This window comes from Micropterus dolomieu, linkage group LG16 (assembly GCF_021292245.1).
Source record: "Micropterus dolomieu isolate WLL.071019.BEF.003 ecotype Adirondacks linkage group LG16, ASM2129224v1, whole genome shotgun sequence".
In the NCBI taxonomy this organism is placed as follows: domain Eukaryota; kingdom Metazoa; phylum Chordata; class Actinopteri; order Centrarchiformes; family Centrarchidae; genus Micropterus; species Micropterus dolomieu.
In genome coordinates, this window is record NC_060165.1 from 21,287,668 (window position 1) to 21,311,434 (window position 23,767).

General features: G+C 40.1%; 1 protein-coding gene across 8 annotated transcripts in view; it reads left to right on the forward strand.

Annotated features, from left to right (window-relative positions):
- Positions 1-23,767, forward strand: part of celf2 (cugbp, Elav-like family member 2) — a 492,311-nt gene that overhangs the window by 162,658 nt on the left and 305,886 nt on the right. For 4 of the 8 annotated variants that reach the window (XM_046072690.1, XM_046072689.1, XM_046072685.1 and 1 more), the window contains one exon: positions 9,588-9,675. The exons of the other annotated variants lie outside the window; for them this stretch is intronic. The gene's annotated coding sequence lies outside the window, so the exon portion shown is untranslated. The remainder of the gene's footprint in view (positions 1-9,587; positions 9,676-23,767) is intronic. 8 annotated transcript variants of the gene reach the window in all.

A 23,767-nucleotide genomic window follows, 5' to 3' on the forward strand; every position in this document is an offset into this window, starting at 1 on the left:
AATTACTTGTGGGCCTTATGATCATTGCCCTAGCACCAACATCAGGTCAAACACTGCCTGTATAAACTGTTTAACTGTTCTGTCATTGATGCAGATTCTTAGCTTTTGGTTTAAGCCAGCACACTACTGTGTGCTTTCTTGTTCTATGGGAAACTATTTCTGTGCAGTAAATGGCAGAAAACATGCAAGAGGTGGACAAACCGAGTTGTATCTCTCCCACACACTCACACACACACATTACTGTGGTGGTATGGGGAAGGGGCCAAGTGTGTGGGAGAGATGGAGGGAAGGATCGATAGAGCAGCGAAAGAGTGCTGTAAACCATGAAAGAAGACAAAAGCCTCCTGTTTTCCCACAGTGCACCAGACTCTGTTAGCCTGGGAGCTACAGCGCTACCACCAACACTCTCACACATACAGAAACACTTGCATACAATCACCCGGCTCAAGTAGAGTAATAAAGAAAAAAAATAGCATGTACCCAGGAAATATCAATAAGCGTCTCTGAGAACCAACACACTTGGCTGAGGGAGGAATAGTTTTATTCTACACTCCTTCACATAGCCGTCTATGGGGGATTCATCTTGAGTCTTTGTTTATGTCCTGCGGTGCATTGCAAAACTTAACTTAAATGTCCACAGTGTGTGTTTGTGTGTGGTTTTGTAACTGCTGTATGTGTGTCTTTCTAATGTGCAACTTTTGTGTATCCTTATTCTAAACACACACACTGATAATATTAGGGGAAAGCACTCTTTACAGTGATAGCAGTTTCCAATGTTTACTCTTTGTCCATAGACTATATAGTAATCAAATAGCAAAGCACTCCTTGTATTTAAAAATCTTACATAAAAATCTTCAGATTCATCAAAAGTAAACATTGGTAGGTTAAAAACAACAGGACTCAGTTGTAGCAAACAAATAACTCACTGACCCCGTGCCACTCTGCTTACATAACCTAAAGTGTGTTGGTAACTGTAGCACCAAATCTTTAAACCTGTTTAACACAAATGTAAATAAATTTAAAATAAATTATAGGTTGAAACAGTGCTCATGAGATATTGCTCTTTTGAAATTTTTCACACATTGTTAGGGTGATGTCCTTCGATCAGTCTGTTGGTCCAGGCTGAACATTTGTGGTTTGAATTTGAAAAATCTCGACAACTATTGTATTATTATGAAATTTGGTGCAGACATTCATGGTCAACATTTTATCTAGAGCCATCATGGAAAAATTGTAATTTGGAAAATACTTTGATTTTGACTGAATACCTGCCAAACTAATGCCATTATCATCACAGAGCAGCTAGTGTAGCTGCAGACCCTCATGCTATGTGATAGTTCACACACAGACAGTCCAATAAACATGTTCTTTGCATCTTTGTGGCACTGTGATTCTCCTCTATCAATTAATATTAATTTGCTGTTTATTTAAAATATTTGGACACATAAGCAGGGCTCTACGCTAACATTTTTCCCAAGGAGCACAAGTATGAAATGAAAAAAATTAGGGGCACAGCGATAAAAGTAACACAGAGTTTAACAAACTATTTTATATACATTATATACATAGTTTTCTCATAGCGACCCACAAAATCCATGCCGCACCTAATCTAAACAAGACTACTGAACAGTATTACAATAACTTAGTAAAACAAAACAAGGGGAACATGTTGCTGTCAGGAGGAGGCTACAAGGGGCACACACTGGCATCCTGTGCAGTGAAAATCTGCATCTTTCGACTGCAGAGGCTCTTTCACACAACATGGAGGAGAAACTAGTTTTGTATTAGTATAATATTATAACATTAGATAAAAAGTTCAGTTTTAATCTAGTGGTATACTGTTAGTATGTTAATATATTAATCATATAATCTCACTATATGCATTGCCATCTTATCTAATAATAATACTTTATTGCTCACCACAAGTATAATATTAACTCCAGTGCAGTCAAGTTTTCATTCATTAAATCCTTGTGCAGGAAAAAATTGCCAACATTGGTAGTAGCATTGTTAATGCTACTCATCAATCTCATCAATAATCAGAAACATTCATGCAGGAGGAGTTCAACATTTGAAAATTTACTTTAGCACGTCAAACTATTTTTATGTCCCGCCCCGTCCAGGCTATGATTGGTCAGTTGACAAAATGTGACATTGACGAGAACATTGATTTTATGAAAAGTTGAAAATGTTTCAACAAAAGGCACCTGACATAACTAAATAACCAAAGCTAGCCAAACCCACAACTTCCTAATCTTCTCCCTACTTTCTTCTGGCTCACCACTCCAGCTGCTGACACAGCATCTTTGGCTTTATTTTTGTGACGAGCTGCTCAAGTGGCCACCGAGCAACCCGCCCACCGGGATCTCTCCTAGTGCTCCGGTGGATAGCTGGCTTTTTTCCTCTCAGAGTTTCAACAAGTCTCATTTGACTGACACCAGCTTTGCGTCACGTCCTGCCCGCTGTTTTTCGAAAGATTAGCGACGCGGCGTACTGGGTTATGCTGTGTTGTTGTAGTTACTCGCACGTACTTGCTCGTAGATCATTTTAGAGGCCTGATAGGTAGGAAAAACAAGCAACAACAAACATATCCAACTGCTAAAAAGTGTTTCATAGAATGTGTACCACTCATACCAAAAAATGGCATTTCTAACCTGAAAATAACGATATAAGCATGCAAGTTAATAGATACAGGGACGCAAGGAATGCAAGCTTTTCAAAGGCCACCAAGGGCTCAAAGGGGTAAACCGCCACGTTCTGGTTGTTATCTAAAATTGTGGTAATGACAGTTATCATGTGTGTGTCTCAGAATGTTTTCTTTGCGCTCATTCGATGAATCTGATATCTGAGGGGGCATTTTGTGGTGCTAGACCCCCTCCCCCTCAAACTTCATAATTGGCATATAAAACAAGCCCAGTTATGAGCACACAAAGCAAAACATGGACACAGTGTGTATTTGTTTGACCGTATACAGTATCACAGCAGTTATCACGGAGACTGGGTTTATTTAACAAGCATCTAAGCAGAACCAGCAAAGCCCTGACTAATAATAACTCAAACAAATGCCCTTCACAGTGGGAATACTATAAATGCTCATGTAAATAGCAGGCTATTTTCGGTTGTTGTGTTGTCGGGGGTCGGGGGGTTGTATTGTCAGAAAGCAATCAGAAAGCAATTGTAATTTAACCAGCTGAGAAGGGAGGGGCCTGTGATGACTCAGATGAAAAAGTTATCATTGTAAAAAACTGTTGTTGCTCTTTCAGCAGATGATTTAGTGAAACTTTACGATTTGCCTTCAGGAGCTTTACAGTCTGTACAGCAAACAACACGCTCTGTCCTTAGACCCTTGATTCAGATAAGGAAAAATGAAAAAATGGAACCGTAAGGGAACTCAGGAAGAGCAACAGAGAAGGGATCTCATGCAATAAATCTTGTGTGTACAGAATAGAATCATAAGAGAAAGACATACATGACATGGTCGACCAGCACAGCCTGATTAATTCTCAGGCTTCATTTGTGCAATTTTGGCCTCCATTCATTTAATTTCAGTCCCCTGGGCATAGACACCAAAAAGGCCCCACACAGTTGTAAACTGTTTTGATTTCATTAATCAGAGCCTTTGAAATCATCTCAGCCTCAAAGTCAATGTTTAGGCTTTTAAAAAAAAAAATTTCAGAGGGACTTTTTGTCCTTTAATTCTGCATTAAGAAATGGTACAGGCAGTCACTTTACACACTGAATGGCCCAGGACACCTGGGGCCCTGGCGACGTGATATGGCTTTCCATGATGATGTTTTAAGTCTAGCTAATTAGATAATATCTGTCATTTGTTATTTTAGTCCAGGCTGAAAACAAAAGGGGACATAGCTTTTGCTGTCAGGGCCCTGAGGCTCTGAAACGACCTGCCTTTTATCGGAAAACACATCCTGATTTTATCAGAGCTGCCTGTTTATCTTAATGTTTTATTTTCTTGTTATTATTTCTTTTTTTTATGGCCCCTCATGTTTTTTTATCATTCATTTAATTTCATCTCTTTGTCTGTCTCTGTGCTCTATAAATAAAGTTTGTTATTAATTATATTTCTTTGCATTCTGCAAAAAAGTTTTCGTACCAATACCTTGCCTTCGATACCGGTTCCTGAACATTACCAATTTTATAAAAACTATTTTAACACGTACAATACACATTACGGTACAATTAGCATCTAGTCTGCCTAATCCAAAGAAAAAGAAGGGCATGACAGTGGTGGGTGATCTTTGTGATAGTGGGAAATAGTGACAGAGTGAGACCTCTTAATTTCTCTTTGCTAAAGTGCAATTAGCCTTGGTCTCACATCCACTGTGTCAACTTCAGGAGTATTCCTCTCCTTCTACCTGTTGGTCTGGAGTCAGTACCATGTTTGCTGTCAGAAATGTCTTCCACCTTGGCTCCACCCATAGGAAAGCAAAATCAAAGAAGAGATCTCATAGTTTAGAATCTCATAGTTTCTTTTATTTCTCCTGGAAATAAATGAGCTACTCTTGATTCTAGGGTGAGAACAAAGGCTTTTTCTCCTACTTCTCAAATTCAGCTCAGGAGAAACAACTATATACAGTCTCATTTATGTATTGCTCTTAACAAAATGAGAGAGCACTAACTGATCTTAAATAAGTCTAATTTAAGTCTCCTGAACACAGGACCATGAGATCAGAGAAGGAGCTCAAAGAAAACTCAGCGACGACTCCTGGGATCTCATGATTCTTCTCAAATATGTCTCAGTTTTCTCATAGTGACCTCAGGAGCAAATAACTTATTTTCTTCTTATTCTGATGAGATCTCCAAATGTTCTTTAATAAGTGTAATTTAAGTCTCCAGAATGTGGATTGAAAAAAAAGTTGTGACCCCTAAGTAGGGGTGGAAAAAGTTATTTTAGTCAAGTACTTTACTTAAGTAAAAGTACTTGCACTTGAGAATTTTCTTTGTAGGGGGCTTTATACTTTTACTCCCCTGAATTTAAAATCCTGTATTGTACTTATTGTATTTATTGCTGTTTAAGTTACAGAGAAGAAGGATAAAATATATTTTGTCATTGAAATAATGGACTTTAAAATTTCTTATTTTCCAATTTGTTCCAGCTTAACTGGAACACCCACCTCTTTGACATGATGTTTAGAGATTAATTCATTAAGGACTGAATGCAGAACTGAGATACAACAATGTCCTACAGAATGAGTACTTTTGATATCTACCGACATTCACTGTGGAATACTTTTTATACCTTTACTTGAGTAGAATTTTGAGGCCTATAATTGTGGATATGGTAATTCTTCTTTATTGAACAGGAAGGACATTGTACTATATTTAAAGATTTAAAGATTTTTAGTTGTAGCTGAACGGCGCACTGGCAGTGCCGTCGACCTTTGAACAGCAACGCCGGGGTTCAAATCCAGCTCAGGACAAGTCTCCAGTATAGTTCTCCAAGCATAGACCACAATACAATCAAGCTCAATAGCATCTCTCTGGTGCTCTTAACTGCTATTTAGGAGCAAAAGGCAAGACATTAATGAACTTAAAAAAATACAATGATGAGATCTCTTCAATTTCTCCTATTGTAATCTCAATTCAATATCCATGTCTTTCAAAATCTCAATCTCTCCTTATCTCATCTCTTCTTCTAAGGGGGTTTTGGGAGCAACAATTCAGATTGAAGTGATCTCAAAAAGATACAAAAATGAGATATCATCTATTACTTCCATTTCCCCTGTTGTAATCTCAATTCAGTATCCATGTATCTTACCCATGTCTCAAAAACTCAATCTCTCCTTATCTCATCTTTTCTCCTAAGGGGTTTTTTGGAGCAACAGTTCAGAGTGAAGTGATCTCAAAAAGATCTTAGTGCTTTCTCAAGACTGTTCTGAGCAAAAGATTTTTCCTGTTGGGCAGGTTATCCATCCCCGCGGTGGCGAGAAGGGGATCAGCCCATGCTTTCATCCCAGTAGATGATGTGGTGAATGGACTCACCAGTGAGCAGATACAGATTAGCTGCACTGGCTAGCTAACAAGCGGCGCAAAAGCCCCCTTTCTGGGCGTCACGTAGCCTAGTGTTTTTCCTGAATGCCTCTACGACGTGCAACGTTAGACAGTCAATCAATTAGATTGAGGTACAAGCATTCTGCATGCTTATTGGCTCACTGGTGCTGATGAGACTTACTCTTCAGGTATCGAAATGTGAATTGGAATGACAATACTTGTCAGTATCAAAGCAATTGGTACCTAGCTCCAGTTCTGTGGTTTGTGACAAGTGTAGAAGAGAACTGCTACTCCTGGATGGGATTATCATAAACATAAAATCACACTAGATTTTATGTTTATTAGAACATCACATATTTTAATTGAAAGTGTCCGTTGTTGAGTTTTTAAAGTTTTGCACACACACATCTAAGGTAAGTTGACTTGGTCAATGTTTCTCTATAACATATCTCTGTACAAATCAGCCGATTTTATTTGCATTCATTTCCAGACAATTGGATTGAACAAAGTTTAAGAAAGTGGTGTCATCTTGCTAATTTCTAGCGCACGTGTCCCATGTGCAAAGGCTTCCACCTTGCCGCAGCAGACCTGGGTTTGAGTCCGACCCGCGGCCCTTTACGGCATGTCGTCCCCGCTCGCTCTCCCACGTGTCATTCTCCAGCGGTCCTATCATGATTAAAATAATAAATATCGAAAAGAAGAGTGATTGAACCGAGCGTGGGGGGAAAAGGGGCTGAGTAGTGGCAGTAGGAAGGGGGAGTGAAGCCTCCAACTTGCCCCTGCTGTTACCACGGCAACTGGCAGGTGGATTTCCTGATTTCTGCAGGAAGTTAAGACTGCTGCCAACCACCACAGCTTACTTTCTTTTTGTCTTTCCATCTGACTTTCTTTTTGTCTTTCCATCTGACTTTCTTTCTTTTACACTTCTTATTTCTCCTCCCTATACTAAGCACCTGAGCAAGTCACTAACACTGTCACGGCTGTGAGGTCTATTCCCAGCGCCCATGTAATCTAAAGACTTTGTAGGCCGCCTCTCCTCTGTCTTCCTCCTGCACTCCCTCCCAACCTTCTCCCCTCTTTTTTATTTATTTCTCTCCTGCTTTTTCTTTCTCCCGACAGCTGCCTGCCCATCTTCCCTTTTTTCCTCTCCCACCACTTTCCATTTCTATTTCTTTCTCTTTCTGTCAGTTTGTCTTTCATTTCTTACCCCCAGAGCGAGAGGATTCCTGCAGAGGAGTGGCATTTAGAGAATCTCGCTCTCCTATTGCTGTCTCTCCACTGGGGTTAGAGAAAATCAATCCCACTAATTAGATCTGTGCATCACTGTTATTTTGTCTCTACGTGTGTGTGTGTGTGTGTGAGTGAGAGTGTGTGTGTTCTGCATGTCCTGTAATCTATATTTAATGTTAGGAAGCAGAGCTTTAAAGAGCGCCACAGCTGGCCTGTTTGCTAATTAATGACATTTTCCCCTTTAATTACCATTCAGTGGCAGCCTGTGCTCTACTCTTTTCTATCTTTGTCTTTGCTTTGTTTTTTCTTTCTTTCTTTTTTCTTTTGTGTAGTCTTCTCCCTAACTATCCTCACAATTTATTTCTTCTTCTTTTCTATCTTTGCTTTTAGTTTTCCTCTGTCGGGCAGATCCTCATTTTTCATCTAGATTCATGTGTTGAACTCTCCCTCTCTCCACTGTCACTCTTGAGCAAGGCACTGAACCCAACATTTTTAAAGACCAAAGTGATGTCTTAAAGGGACTTACTGTGTTTGACTAACCATCTAACAAGATTGAAAGTGTGTTTCTTTCCACCTGCTTGGATGCACATTTTTAATTCACGCATAAAGAAACCTGAAAAGGGTGGGAAAGTTGATGTATTGTTAAAAACAAAAAAGATTAGCTGTTTAAGTTAACTCATGACTGTGACGTTACAACACAAACTCATGGCCCAATCAGGCGGAGAACAACAAACGCACATGTATGCATTTACAGCTGAGGATTGCGGCTTACTTTGGCTAAACTCAACAATCAATCATGATTTCCGTTAAATGCTAAAGTTACTGGTAATGTTACCTTGTCTGTGGTCCACTCCGTAGACTTGATGATAGACCGGGTGCTTTCTGATCACATGCTGTCGGGATGTTGTGGTAACGTTCGGCCACATCAGTTTTGTTTTACGGTGGATGGACTATAACATTACAGAGTTGTTGTTTTCTTTTAGCTTGAAATAATACATGAAACAAGTGACTTATCACTGAAGCTTATTCTACACTGAAGAGATAAAAATGGCGGCAGCGGCAAATATCAGGTCTGTGCTAAGATAAGGAAGATGTTCTTCAAATTAATACATGAAACAATCATAATGCCACATTACCATACAGTCACACCGCAAGCTTGGGCAAAATGTTGAAGGTATTTAATTTACACTGATTTCAAATAGAGGCCGCAAGCAAATACTCACATTTGAGAGGTTTTGACCAGAAAACATTTGGTATTTGTAATATTGTATTGATTTCGATGATTAATCAGTTAACAAGACAGTTCTCTCTCCATCAAAACACAAAGAAACCTAGTTCTTCAGAGGCAGAAAAAATATTTCCATTCTTTTCCTATTTTTGTCTCGAGTCTTTATACAGTTGCTACAAAGCTGGTCAGTAGTCACCAGTAGAAGACTATTGTTGTACTGGGCTGAACCCACTGTGCAAATGCATGAATCTGGAAATGGGGGACATTTCCTCTCCCTCTCTTTTATTTCCATCTCTTTATCTGTGGGGCTCGGATCTCAGCTCGGCTGTTTGTCTCCCCGGGGATAGAAAGCGAGAACTGAGTCTCCATCTGTCTCTCATCCTCGTCATCCCTCCACCCTTCTTCCCCTCCTCACCCTCTTTCTCTCTCCCTGGGTCTGTCACCACCTGTCAGATGCCAGTCTTTCCCTCAAACCAGCTCTGTCTCTGTCCAAATGTCAAATGAAATTTTGACTGAACTTCAAATGTCTGAAAAGACTAAAATGTGGAAAAAAAGGTGCACTTCCATTGGTTTGCCTGATGTAAACTGTTTTTCGAAAACCATTCACTAGAAAAATGCATGTTTTTTGTATGGAATTGTCCCAAGCAGAGCTATCAATTTCTTCCATCTATTTTATTTTTTAACAATTAATAACAAATGATTTCAAGTCTGCCAACTGTAGCAAATTAAGGCTCCTTTCACAAACTCTTTTGTTCCTTCTGTTTACTAGAAATACAGGTACACCTCAAGTTTGAGAGCATGTGCTAATAATGTGAAGTATGGCATTTCTGGGACGGATGGATTTCAAAGAGTATGTCCAAAAAGAGTTTCAAGCTTTTTTTGTTTGTTGTTATTTGCTGGGCAAAACCATATTATGTTATTTTGTAATATGATCTATCAAACTCGCCCGATGTCAGCTGGGATTGGCTCCAGCCCCCCGTAACCCTGTACGCAGGATAAGCAGTTGACGATGGATGGATGGATGATCTATCAAACATAAACATACTTATGATTAAAGCCTGATTCCTTCTAAATTGTCCTTATGTGTTCGTCTCTGCCATTCATCTTTTTGATTTTTCAGCCCTGCCCTTTTTAAGTCTCCTCTGACATGGCATACACAACAATGGTGAGGTCTTCCTCTGGCTCTCACTGAGAGGCGTCTCCAGAAGGTGAAGTATATTTCGCTTCCTCAATAGAAGTGTCAGTAAATAACTAAAGGTTTTAGAAGAGTCCCTTTATGTAGTTAACTTCTGTGGACAAATAGATGTGATGTTCTTAGCCAATCATGAAAATTATCAGCTTAGAGGGAACTGTTCTTCTGAAGGTCCCACAGTTGGAGTCCAGTCCAACTGTGGGACCTTCCTTCTGGGCGACAAATTTGCAAGCCGCAAGTGGTGGGATTGAGAATGTGAAATAGCAGGTTTCCATGATAGAGGTGTTTTTCTTGATTTGAAACCTCAAAAGTATATAAAGTATATATTATATGGAGTGGCTGTTTTGAGTACTTTTTTTGCACTGGATTTTAGCTTGAGGTTTACATTTATGTTGTTTGTCAAGTAACAGATGAGCACCCAGAAGATGCATAATTACATAATGACATACTTTCGTAATTGTTGGTCATTTGTGCCCCACTTGAGTATTCAGTTGGATAAAAATTTGTCTGCCGTGAAACTTCTAGAAATATTGTCTGAACCAACCACTTGACTCAGTCTCTAAGACTTGAATTGGACTCATGATCATGTTGTGTCAGTCCGGTGTGAGATTAGCAAAGAATGTTGCTTTGCCTGTTTTTGAGCTCTAATGGGAATTAAAACCTCTGAGATCAAACTTACTTAGACAAAGACATATTTGCTGCCCATACCTTGTTGTATTACCTCTGATAGAATACTTTGACATGGCTGACCAGGTGCCTGTTGCTAAGAGACAAAGTGAGAAAATAGCATGGTACAAACAAAAAAACCTACAGATTAGTCTGAGATGCAGAACATACTTAAGTTCAAACTATTTAGTCTGTTTTGATATCCCAACCTGTTTAATTTATGGAAAAACTGACGCTTCAGGCTGGATTTAGTTGATCCAGACATATTTTCATAGCTGAACCTGAACAGGTCAGAGAGGTGACCAAGGCTTTGCGTCATCTCAGACAGGTTTTTGAACATGCCTGATTTATCTGCATCCCATTTCCACAGTAAACAGAAATTGCCAATACGAAGTTGGGGAACCAGTTAGAAGATGCATATTTAGGCAGCAATTACTCTTGACATTCAGACAGTGAGGTGCACCACAATACTTCTTCATTATACTTCACATTCCTGATCCTGATCAGATTTGTTGGTTTTTTGGGGGTTGTTTTTTTTTTTATTTGTTTTGTACAGTTAGACGCTTCATTTTTGTTTTTAGACCACGTTACCATTGTCACTTTTCGCTACAAGGTTCACGTGATAATTAACAGCAGCTTTGTAGAGGTACCAGATAAACAAAACTGAAAACATCAAGCTCCCCACTAATGTTCCCCCAAGCAGTGAGATTAGCAACTGGGTGCCCTGAATGGTGACTTAAAACTTTACTTTGCAAAACCAAAAAAAAAGAACTGCAACTGTTTGACAACAGACAAATAATAATTCATAACCAAAACTGGCAACTTGAAATTAAGGACTTTGTGTTTCCTCTGACAAAAGCTGCTAGACTTTCCTTCATTTTTGTTGTTGATATTTCTGCTGGGCTAGCTTGTCCCTGTGCACTTTTGATAAAGCTGTGTTGGTGTAGTAACATTTATCTGCTCAGCGTTTAACCTTTTTCAACACAAGTTAATTGGAGTGCTCCTTCAATGCATGGCTGGATGGGTAGATACTGTAAAACACAAGGCAAGCATGAAGCAGCATGAAGAAGCATTGGAAATCAGTTGACAAAAATTGTCAAGGGTGTGCCGTATGCTCAGGCTAAATAAATAGGTTTTGGACCCAGAAACAGACACACAAGCCAAGGCAAACGTAAAGTACAAGTCAAAATGTGAAAAAAACAATAATCCAGGCGAGGATGGGTTTTAAACGAATCTTTTAACACATGATCCCTGATTTTGTTGTGTGTGCACCACTACATGGGAAATACAAGACCCTACAGGAAATACAGGTGATTAAAGGTTCAGTAGGTAACTTTTATAAATAGAACATATTTGCTGAAACTGGAAACTATATCCTGACAGTAGTACATGAGACCTATGATCTATAATCAAAACAAATCTGATTCCTCTGGCTCATCCGCGTGCTCCAAATGGTATGGCCTAATTGCTCCACAGCACCTGAGTCAAAACAGCCAATCTGAGCCAGGAGGAGCCTCTAACGCAGTGTCAATCACTGTGCCCACACTGCGCAGCCCCCACCATCGCCATCACTAGCAATGAAAGAACTGCCCCTCCTATGCCAACAACAGTGTATAGTACAAAACACGGCTCCACACAGATTTTTCGGCTCATTATGTTTGATGCCGTGGCGCTCGTATCGACAAGCGGCAAAGAGGCACGATGACAAATTTTTGAAGGGGGACAGTGGTGTATCATCTCATCTCGCTGTTAGATGGCATCGCAGTTGCCTCTGAAGCCTGGGGCGCTCTGTCCTTGGAAGGGCGTGTTTGAGAAGACGAGTTGCGGCGAGCGGAGCTGTTGAGCTGCGTTGTGGGTAGGCTTTTGTCGTGGAGAGCAAGCCCTACGAGAGATGAAGTTTCTCAGGGCAACTGGCTCCTTCTGCTGTCGGATGAACTTGTGTGTTTGGCCGGAGGGCCATAGCGGAGTGATACAAGCAGCAGATGGAGACGCGGAAGGTTTTGCATTGTGTCTTGCAGCTTTAATATTAGTGGTACAAAGATTGTGTCATTACATGGTGATTATTTTGTTGTTCATATCACTGGGTGGAATTTTGTACCGAGCCAACTGCTCCTCTGACTGCAGCAGTTAGGAAACTTGACCAGACATATTAGATTGGCCATTCGTCAACCTCTAGCAACTGAATAAGCCTTTCTTTCCCAGACTCCGGGGCCCCTTGAGCACAAGAACTCTGAGAATACAAGGATTCAAACGCACCAGTTAGCCTAATTCTGTTCCTCTCCCCCTGCAGATGTCCCACTGCCAGTCGCCTGAATCAAATCTCACCCTCCAGTTATTCATTCAGGGTAGTGGGATGTGGGCTGTCTGTGCCGCGTCTCCTGCACTGGCTGTTCCTTTTGCCTTTATTTACGCTGTGTCTGTGAATATCCACTTGTATCCCACAGCAACAGATGACATATCACATCCCTCTCAAGCTTTTGTCAGGCAGCTAAATCCTGTCCCCATCGTTTTGGCGGGCCAACAGTGGAATGGAAACGTTAACTCACTCCTGCAAAGCCCCTGCAGACAGTGGCAGGGCCCCGCTGGTCCCGATCAATTCCACTTCCTCTGAATATCAGTAAATCAAGCGGAAATAAGATCCCTCCCCTAGTCCGTTGACGCAGACTAATTCTGCCGGTTTCCTCGATAGTGATCTCACTAAGACCCCCAGTGAATTGTGGGGAGAGAGAGAATAAGAACTAGTGTTGTATAAAAAGCAAGCCAACAGGTCTACGGAGCAGGGATTAGTGGGTAAAGTGGATTAGGAAGAGGTATTCTGATATTCCGCCCAGGCTGCAGCAAAGGTCTTTAGAAAAGCAGAGAAACATCTGCTGGAGCTTAGTGAAGCAATGAAAACACTGAAAATCAGAATGGCTAGAAGACACGCGCTAACACACTGAGAGATTTAAAACAACGAAGCCATGGCACGGGAATGAGGCAGCGGCACATAACAAAACCTTCACACTTTTATTTATATATTTATATATATATATATATATATATATATATAAAATGCACACACAGCAACACCCTGGGGTGCTTGTGTTCTTGGCTCTGTGTTCGTGCATCTGTGTCGGTGGATTTTTATAGATGGAGTGTACGTGTGCTTTTAGAGTGAGAGCGATTGCACCAGCAAGACAGGTCCTGGCAAATTAGAGCTCATATCCTGATTGAAGCCTTTGTATTTTGAAAGCCACGGGACATGCAGTCTCTGTTGCTCTTCTTTTACCTCTGTCTCTTGTTGTCTGTTCCCCCACCTTTATTTACAGCTCCATCGCAGCACTGACATAATGAGGACATGAGTTCCAAATGAGATGAAATGAGGTAAAACAAGGCTCCTGTCAGCATCGTTTTCTGGACAGCTTCTAAAAACAGCCGGCGCGCTTCCTTAACTGGGCCATTAACTTAGAAGGAAGCCTTCAAAGTCCTGCTTTGACTGAGCAAACAGTCCAACAGGACAGTAATGTGCAGCTGAGTGTGATATCTTTTTGATGGGATGGGATGCTGCACAGCTGAGTGCAGACATACAGCAGAGATGAGAGTCAGAGAAATTTTGCATCAGAAAGAATTGGGTGACAGGACTGTACTGTACTATTTTTACTTTTCCTCATAAGATGCAGTGAAACAAATTCTTTCAACATCAGTGATGTCACCAGTTAGTATTAAAGAAATGCTTTCATTTTAGAGGGATCCAGTGCTGCAACTAATGATTATTATCGATTACTCAATTGTCAATTAATTGATTTATTTTTTGTATAAACTACAGAAAAATGCATGTTCAGTTTACAGTAATATAAAAAAAATAAGAAATGCAAATCTTCACATCTGAGAAGGTGAAACGAGGTATTTTTGCCATAATAATAACCATAACTACATTGAAAAAACAAGTTCCATTGAGTAGCTTCTCTGGAGCTTTCAGTCTTATCACGTGATCTTTATAAGAAGATGGAATTTGCCTCATGTGTTTCAGAGCACTTTGAAGTAGTCATCAGACACATCTGCTGCGTTTTTGCAGTGAAAGGCACATTTTTCCAATAGTTTTCTTTAGGCAGTAAATGTTTTTCGTGCCTCTAGTTGAACTTCAACTCAGAGTAGAAAAGCGTCCAACGTGAATGGCATTTTTTTCCCCCATTGTCCAATCAGATGGCAAAAGTGGAAGACAAACAAGTTGTGCCCGACCTGTGCACGTACTTGGGGTTAGGATTAGATATAAGGTTGGGCAGTGTCTTAGGCTGTTAGATAAACACTAGGGGTGATTTCTCTTCTTTCTGGGGGTGCTATGTACGTGTATCTCAGTTTTCCTTTGTCCAGGGTCTATTTAAGAGCAGCCTCTCACCCCTTACCTGTCCATTTATTTGTATATATATTTTTTAAAATAAAAATCTACAAATCTGTTAGTTTGCAAAATAATGGCTAGGCTAAGGACAGATGATTCGGTGGTTGCTTGGCAACACAAGAAAAACACACCGAGCTGCTTTTTTTGTTTAATTGTAGGCTCCAATAAAAAAGGCAGTGTGTTTTTTAACCTGTCTGATCGGGCCTTAAGTATTTCTCTTCAATGTTGGAGTAAAAGCTGAGGTTTGATGTTTAGTCTTGCCCATGGATATAGAAACTTATAAACTCTGTCTGCTAAAGGATGTAAATGTAAATGCTCCGTACTTGTATAGCGCCTTTCTAGTCTTTTCGACCACTCAAAGCGCTTTTACACTACATCTGCATTCACCAGTCACACACATTCATACACTGAGCCTAAGTGCTCAAACAGAAACTAACATTCACACTCATTCATACACTGGCGGAATAGCCGCCAGGGGCAAATCGGGGTTCAGTATCTTGCCCAAGGACACTTCGACACGCAACCAGGGAGCCAGGGATCGAACCGCCGACCTTCCGATTAACAGCCAACCCGCTCTACCTCCTGAGCCCCAGGTCAAAGGAGGTCATACACTATGACTGAACGTACTACAACAGCTAATAACTTAATAGATCCTGTGGTTTTCTCAGCTACTCTTTCCAAGTCAAGAATGAGCTCTGGAGCTCACTTTTTATTACTTTTAATTAGGAAATTAGGTGGAATTGTAATGGACATCAATCCTGTTTGGTGCCTGTATCATTAATAGTAAGAGTTATATCACATTTGGAACCGACAGGATTAAAACGTAATACTAAATACTAATGTTACTATTAAAATGAGTGTAGAAAACCTTATAAATAGTTTCTAAAATAAAGAACCAAAAGCTGAAAGTGAGTTGGATGACCGGTACACTGCTGCAGAAAGGTCTCAGTTAACTTGGGACAAAACGGACTAATGTGGTGTCTCACCCTGTCCTTTCAGCACCATTGTGTGTATATGTGCATGTGTGTGCAGTGTTACAGAATGTGCAAACCTTTTAAAATGTTTTTCCAAGTGTTCATTGCCTGTGACTGTGTGCTTTTGTGCATGTGTGTCTGATGTGTGATGCGGCCATAAGTCCCGTCAGGGTGTAGTGTGTTAAATATTGATGCCAAGCAGCGCCTGACCAGTCCCAGGGGAGGACGGTGTAAAGGTTGTGGCTCTAACAGCAGGCTCCAGGGAGCTGCAGTATATCGCTCACTTTCCTCCCCCCAGGGCCATATTTTCCTTATTTTTCCCTGGCCTCTGTAGACTCACAGCAGCAGTAAATGCACCCTATATTTCTCCTTTTATTTTTTTATATAAAGCCATGAGATATTCTCTGCCGAATCTACAGGCTGCCACAGAACTCTGTCCATTTATCTAACACAGTGGCAGCATGTTGTGTTCACACCAAAAGAACGCCAAATAGACTGCCGAGGCTTTCTTGCATGCTTTTTTCTCCGCTGGAAAACAGCGGAATAGTGGTTTGAAGTGTAGGCAGACTTCTGTCACGAAGGTACATATTTTTATCAACTCGTGGTGCAATGCACAGTCTAAAGGGCAAGTCACATGTTGTTTGCCAGATTTACTTCACATGTACAGTCCCCTCCAGAAGTATTGGAACGTTAAGGCAAATTCCTCTTTTTGTTGTTCACTGAAGACATTTGGGTTTAAGATCAAAAGTCTGAGACAAGAGTTCAGAATTTCAGCTCTCATTTCCTGGTATTCACATCTAGATGTGTTGAACAACTCAGGACAAACCACCATTTGTATTAGACCACAGCGTTCTGAGGTGAGCAAAAGTAATGGAACAAATAATCTTAAAGTAAATAACATTTAATATTTGGTGGCATAATCCTTGCTTGCAGTAACTGCCTCAAGCCTGCGACCCATCGACATCAACAAACTGTTGCATTCTTCATTTGTGATTTTTTAACCCGTTTGTTTCGGGGTATTTCTCCCTTCAGCCTCCTCTTATAAGGAGGTGAAATGCAGCTCTATTGGGCTCAGGTCAGCTGATTAACTTGGCCAGTCTCAAACCTTCTACTTTTTCCCCTGATGAAGTCCTTTGTTTTGTTGGCAGTGTGCTTTGGTTCTGCTGCATGGTAAACTTCCTCCTGATTACTTTCAGTGCATTTCTCCGTAAACTGGCAGACAAAATGTTTCTGTCCACTTCTGAATTCATTCTGCTGCTACCATCATCAGTTACATCATCAATAAATATTAATGAGCCTGTTCCAGAAGCAGCATGCACACCCAGGCCATGACATTACCTCCACCGTGCTTCACAGATGAGCTTGTGTGCTTCGGCTCATAAGCAGTTCCTTTCTTTCTCCACACTTTGGCCTTTCCATCACTTTGCTAGAGATTAATCTTGGTCTCATCAGTCCCATAAGATTGTGTTGCAGAACCTTTGCGGCTCATCTCTGTACTTCTGATTCTTCCTGCTGATGAGTGGTTTGCATCTTGTGGTGTGGCCTCTATATTTCTGCTCTCTGAGTCTTCTTCCAACTCATTGTGATACCTTCACCCCTGCACTGTGGAGGGCATTGCTGATGTCACTTCCTGATGTTTTGGGGGTTTTAGTTACAGCTCTCACCATATTTCTGTCGTCTACTACTGTTGTTTTCCTTGGCCGACCTGTTGGACGTCTGTTGCTCAGTACACCAGTAGTTGCTTTTCTTTTCAGGACAATCCAAATTGTTGTACTTGCTTTGTCCAATGGCTCTGCTCGATTTTCCTTCTTTTCTCAGCTTGACAGTGGCTTGCTTTTCTCCCATAGACAGCTTTCTGGTCTTCATGTTGCTTTATCCTCTTTAACAGGAAATACAGTCTTTATAAGTTTGAACCAAGGATGAAAACTTAGACTAGTCATGCGGAGCTATTTAATGTTTGGACAATCAACCTAAAAGGCAACACCTGGGCAACAAGAAACATCTGTCAGTCACATGTTCCAATAGTTTTGCTCACTTGAAAAATGGGTGGGTTCAAACAAAGGGTGGTTTGTCCTGAGTTGTTTAACACATCTAGACGTGAATACCAGGAAATAAAAGCTGAAATTCTGAACTCTTGTCTCAGACTCATCTTTTGATCTTAAACCCAAATGTCTTCAGTGAACAACAAAAACAAAGGAATTTGCCTTACCGTTCCAATACTTTTGGAGGAAATTGAAGTGGGTCGGGCCACTTGAAAAAAAGATGACAATATGTACTTCTGTTCAACAATCAGGAATAATAATATAGTAATGAATAAATACATATAATATAGTCATATTTAAATTTAAAAAAGTGACAATGATGGTGGTGTTTGCTTTTGTTACCAGGCAACTGTCAATTAAATCACACCCACACAGTCTTGATGAAGGAGAAGTTGTTGAGTGTGTATTCTAAATAAGTAATACCAAAAGATTCTTTTTTCCATACTTTTACCCTTGATTGTTGCTTATTTAGTCATTTTTATACTATATTATATAAATATAAGATATTTACTGAAATTCGTGAGATTGAAAGCCAAGTTTTTATTAATTTTTTTTTATTTTTTTGTGGCGGGGGGTAGGTAACCACAGTAAAACCAAAACCAAGAAACTGAAAAAACTAATTTTTGTATTGGATTACAAAATGAGAGGTGATGAAAAGTTAATACATTTTAGAATGGAGCTGGTTGATATTACTTCACCAATGAATGTTGGGATAAGGCCTTTTGTGTTCACACAAGCAGGGGCGTAGGAGCAATTTTGAACCTGGGAGGGACAGTAAATTTTAAGGGGGTTTGGGGGCATGCCCGATGTAAAGCACTTAAATGCTCTTTTCTAATGACTTTTGGGAACAGACTATACTACTTAGTTTGGTTGTAAGAGGGTATATGCAGTGACAGACTGGGGAGGGTAGATTATAAAAACAGAGAGAAGCAATCTAATGACTACAACCAAATGACTACATACCATGAACTGTACAAAAACATACTTTATTTAATAAAGAACAAATAAATGAAAACACACCATTTAGAAGAGTATCGGGCTGGTACAGAGCCTGGTGATAAAGAGGTTGGGGCAGAGCCTGGCAATGAAGAGAGGCTGCGGCAGACTGATGGAGAGAGGTTGAGGCAGAGCGTTTGCCAACCTGTTCACAGAACAACGATAGCTTTAATAAAGTCACAGACACATATTTTCTGAACTCACCAGGTAGGTCAACTTCCTCTTTCGTTTCTCCAAGCAATGTCCAGTTTTGTCCGTTTTTTATAAAAATATGAAGAAGTAGTCCAGCAGAACTCTGGGTGCCAACCGATGCTAACAACAACATGGGCACCGGATGTGCACGGAAGCTGGCTGCCGAGAAGCGCGGGTGAAGATAAATCAACGTTGTAATCCCAAAAACTAAAGTAAAAGGCTAATTTAATAAAAGCAGTTAACTCTGAGCTCCTCCTGCGGGTAAACGGCGTAGTTGTCAGAGCATAATCCAGTCCGACTATGGGGGTTTATTTGTCCAAAAGTTGCAACGCTGCTCCCTGTACACTTCCCTGTTCTTTAGCAGCTCTCCGTCAGGCAGCCGATTTTCATTACACCGCTCGCCAGGTTCTCTCCAAACAACGCTCCTAACCCGCTGGTGATGGCCGTATTTACGTAATTACTCTCGCCCTATGCATCATCAAGAATATTATTTCCTGAATGAATACACAGGCTAGTAAGACTGAGTGAAACTATGAAAGCCAAGATCAGCTTCCCTGCGACATGCTGTTTAGCCTAATAAATTTGCACCGTCGGGCATAGGCCTACAACTGCAGTTTCTATGATTATTCATTGTGGTTGAAATTTTTTATTTTCCAGCGGCCCACCGGGAAAAATCCCACTAGGCTGCTCCTGATGGCCATGTCTGCCTATAATTTTGTTTATAAAAATTTTATTATGTATTTAAAAGTTGCAGAATGGGTTCATTTGGAGACTCTGAAATCGGCAGAGATAGGCAGGCAATGCAAAACAAAATCTTGGGAAATAGTGGGGGGGGACAAAACTTAGATTTTGAAATGTGGGGAGGACATGTCCCCCCACGTATAATGGCTCCTACGCGTATGCACACAAGTCTGCACCCGACTTGCTTCTTTTTTAGCTTTCAAAGTGAAGTATCTTGGCCTAGAAGCACTGACGATTATCTAAGAGTTCATCTACTCTGGATCTTCAACATATTTATTCTGAGAGCACTGCATTATCAGTTAATTTGGTCGAAAATAGTTCAAACGCGTAAAGAAAATTTTATATTAATGCAACTCAAACAGCCACATTTTTCATTGTTTTAATGAGTCTGTCTGTGCGACAAACCAAGGGTTTTCCTCAGAACTCAAAGTTGTATTTTGGGGAAGCACTCTAGAGTACAGTCGCTGTACTGGGCCACCGTTTAATTTAATTTAATTCATCTCCAGTCTATTTTGCCTCTGGTCTTATCCCTTTATGTTTGAATAATTGTTTATTCAGCTGTAGAATTTTGGTCCCCATGCCTTTCCTATGAGGAATGAATTTCTACAAAGTCAAGAGAAAAATCCTTGATGATATCTACTGCTATGCACTGTGGAAGAGGCAAACTGAGGTCAGTTTGAAACACTTAATTCCTCTTTATTAAGCTTTGTCATAGTTCCTCTTGAAGTGTACTTCAGTGGCCATGAAGTTACAGGTTTCAGCAGCGAGACAGATTTGTTTTATAAATAATAACACAGATGCCATGGAACAGTGCATTTTTTGCTTTTTTTGATTGGTTTAGTACATACCGCTGTTTGTATTGATGAGCTATTTAAAGTACGTCCACAGGTTTTAAGTAAAGTGTTACAGTGAAAAAATAGGGTCAGTCGATGTTGTCAACTTCAGCACAGACTGTAGGTTTTCTTTAAAATAAACACATTTAATTATAATTATTTCTCTCCTGGGTTTAAACGTGAGATTTGGAATGGATATTCAAGGTCCCAAGAGTATGATTGCTAATTATTTTGTCGATCCCAATATGTTTCAAGTAGTCGAGGTTGTCCCCTTGACCAGCTCTTGATCCATGACAATGTATCTCTAAAAGTAAAGTCTGGGTTTCCATGAAAGCATAACAATGATTAATTTCAAAAAAGCGTATTAACATTTTATTAGTATTTTATTTATGGTGACATGGCTTGTGTCTGCTATGAAATGCTATGGGAAACCTTAATGTTAGAGCCCTTCAAGATAAATTGTAATGGTTTTTTTGATGACTCTGAATGTTTGTCTATCGTCACTAGCATGTGAAGTTTCGTCTGGTACGCAGGGAAAAAACAATGGGTGCACATGCTCCATTTTAATGACCTATACTTAATGGGGAAAGGTCAAGGGGTCATCTTGGTGTCTTATTTGATAGCAATTTATGCTTTGAGCAAAGCTTGTCCAGTCATGTTTTATGCTCTCAATGACCTGGTTCCAGATTATATTTTAGATCTTTTAACTCCTTTATCATTCACTGTGATTTTCATGTCATTCTCTCTCTATCTGTGTGAAGCAATTTGTACTTTGTCATTGTTTATTTATAGTGCTCTATAAATAAAGTTTATTAATGGTTATTATTATTCCGTTAGCTGTACCTTTAAAACACACTACATTTCACCCCACCCAGTGCTAAAGTACCAAACATTTTCTACCTGCTTCATTTGAAAGTGACCTGCCTCTGTGCATACTTTCTACAACCTGTGTCAGTTGAATTGGAGGATTAGCTATACTGGCTCGTCATCTTGTTGTTTGTAGGATAATCACTGCATTCAGGCTCATGTCACCACATGGATAGTGAGAATCTCTGTACTCACATTACAAATGGCTAAATGCAATTTGCCCTCCAGGGCTGTGTTACAGCCAGATGTTCATTTCCTCTCTTGCTCTTTCTCACCATTCGCCTCCCCTCCTTTGGCTCTTATTTCTCCCTCTCCCTGTTCTCAGTCCAGATGTCCATCTCTCCTGGGTCCTTCTCTCTGTTCGCGTGTGACAGCTTGTGATTACTTCCCAAAAGGTGGAAAACACAACCCGGGTGTGTGTGCTGGAGTTGTTTTGTAAAAAATCTCATGGAGTATTTGTGTTAAAGGTTTCAATCATGTGTTGGTTATATTATTCCCTTTTAATTTAACCACTCAAAATATATATTTCTCCCATACTGCACTCACTACCTTTTAGTTTTGAAAGGTGGCTGGCAAAACTTTACTCCTTCAGAGAAAACAGCAGCTGTGGTCAGCTTGAATTAGTGTCAGTTACACCGTAACCCAATAGATAAAAGATTTTATAGCACAAAATGTGTTATTACATCCATGGCAACTTTTCAGACCACTTCTCTAACCTAATCTACTCCTACACTCACCATATGTATAATCAGTAGATCTATGTACTAGTGAAATATGTCTATAGCTTCCTGCAGCCTGTATCGAATTCTAATGTATGCCGGTATCAGGCTTGTACACAGTCTGAACTTCTTACTCTTAACTCTGATCCTGGCTGTTACACTTGGAGTGTTTATTTCAACCCGCGTCTTCTACGTAGAAACTACACACACCGATTGGTTGAAGCCAGGAGAGTCTTCATAAAAGCACTCCACTGACTGCTGGGGAACTAGGGATTGTGCTTTTTACCTGTGTCTAAACACTGCTTTAACATTGTTTGATAAGTAAATGAAGTAGAATCTGTCAATCTACTGGTACAAGCCACGTGAAATAATGGGTTTCATATTTCAGCGTGGTGTTTTCGTGGTATGTATGAAAGGCCCATAAGACCTTTATTTAGATAACTTTATATGGAAGATCTGTATTCACACCTTTAAAATGTTACGGGGCTAATACTTGTTAAGTTAACAAACGATACTATGAGAGAGTTCATGTCTAACACTGCATAAAAGTGTTAAATTGTAACTCCAACACTCCAATTCATATATATGGACCCATATAGACTTAAAAAGTGTTAAAATCCACTCTGACAGTGTTAATTTGGGTATGCTGATTTTACTGTGGATAAGAAGCACAAAAATACAATACAGAACATGTACAATTAGCAACTATGGACAAAGTAAAGAGTTGGCTATGGAGAGCATAGAAGATAGTAAATCAAGGATGGTTTTAATTTATCCTGGGCTCTTTCTTTCGGGTCAAATATTGCGTCTTGAGATTCACAATCATACCAAGCGAAATTCCTTGTTTGCATTTGAAGGCAGTACCAGAAGGCGTTTTTAATTAATTAAATATATCATAACAGCTGATAGGACCGGCCCTATAACTTCTCTTATACTCAGACCTTTGAGTAAAAGTAGTGGGGGGTAGGCAGAGTGCTGCATCAACCCATAACTACTAACTAAAAAGTTATCTTGGTTAGCTAATTCCTACTGAAACTAGTCAGCCAGGTTAGATCCAAGTTATTGGATCAGAAATGTTTTTCATGGATTAATAAATCTTAATCTATCTGAAAAACTTTCTTTGTGTATTGTCCAAAGTTCCTATACTTAGCCAGCTTGATTGTTTGACCATGTGCATAAAGGTTTAACTGAACCACTGAGATTATTTCTTCTTTCAGAGCAGCTCTGCTCGGAAGGACAAAAAATTCAGTTAGAGGACTTTTACAGTATTTATTCCAAACTGAATGTCACATTTGTCCTCTCGTCATTCAACACCACATTGCTGGTTGATGATCTTTTACTTGTATGTAACTGTGCGAGGGAGAGAGAAACGGGGCAACACAAACAGAGGTAGAGAGAATGAGACAGAGACAAAGTGTGCAGTGTGCATTGCCGTCAATATAGCCTGAGAATTGAGTTATGCTCCTAAAGCTGCTCCTGCAATCTGGCCTCCTTGTCTTCATCCCTCCCCCCCCTTTCTCCCCATCTACTTCTCACTCTTTCAATTTCTCTCCTTCACACACATGCTCCGGGTACGAGACTGTGTGTGCGTCCCAGTGTGTAAATGTCTTATCTGTGTGTATTGGTGTGTGTGTAGGAGGTGTTTTGGCAGCCTCTGGTAGTAGAGTATAATAACAAAAATGGTTGGCATTCGCTCACATATC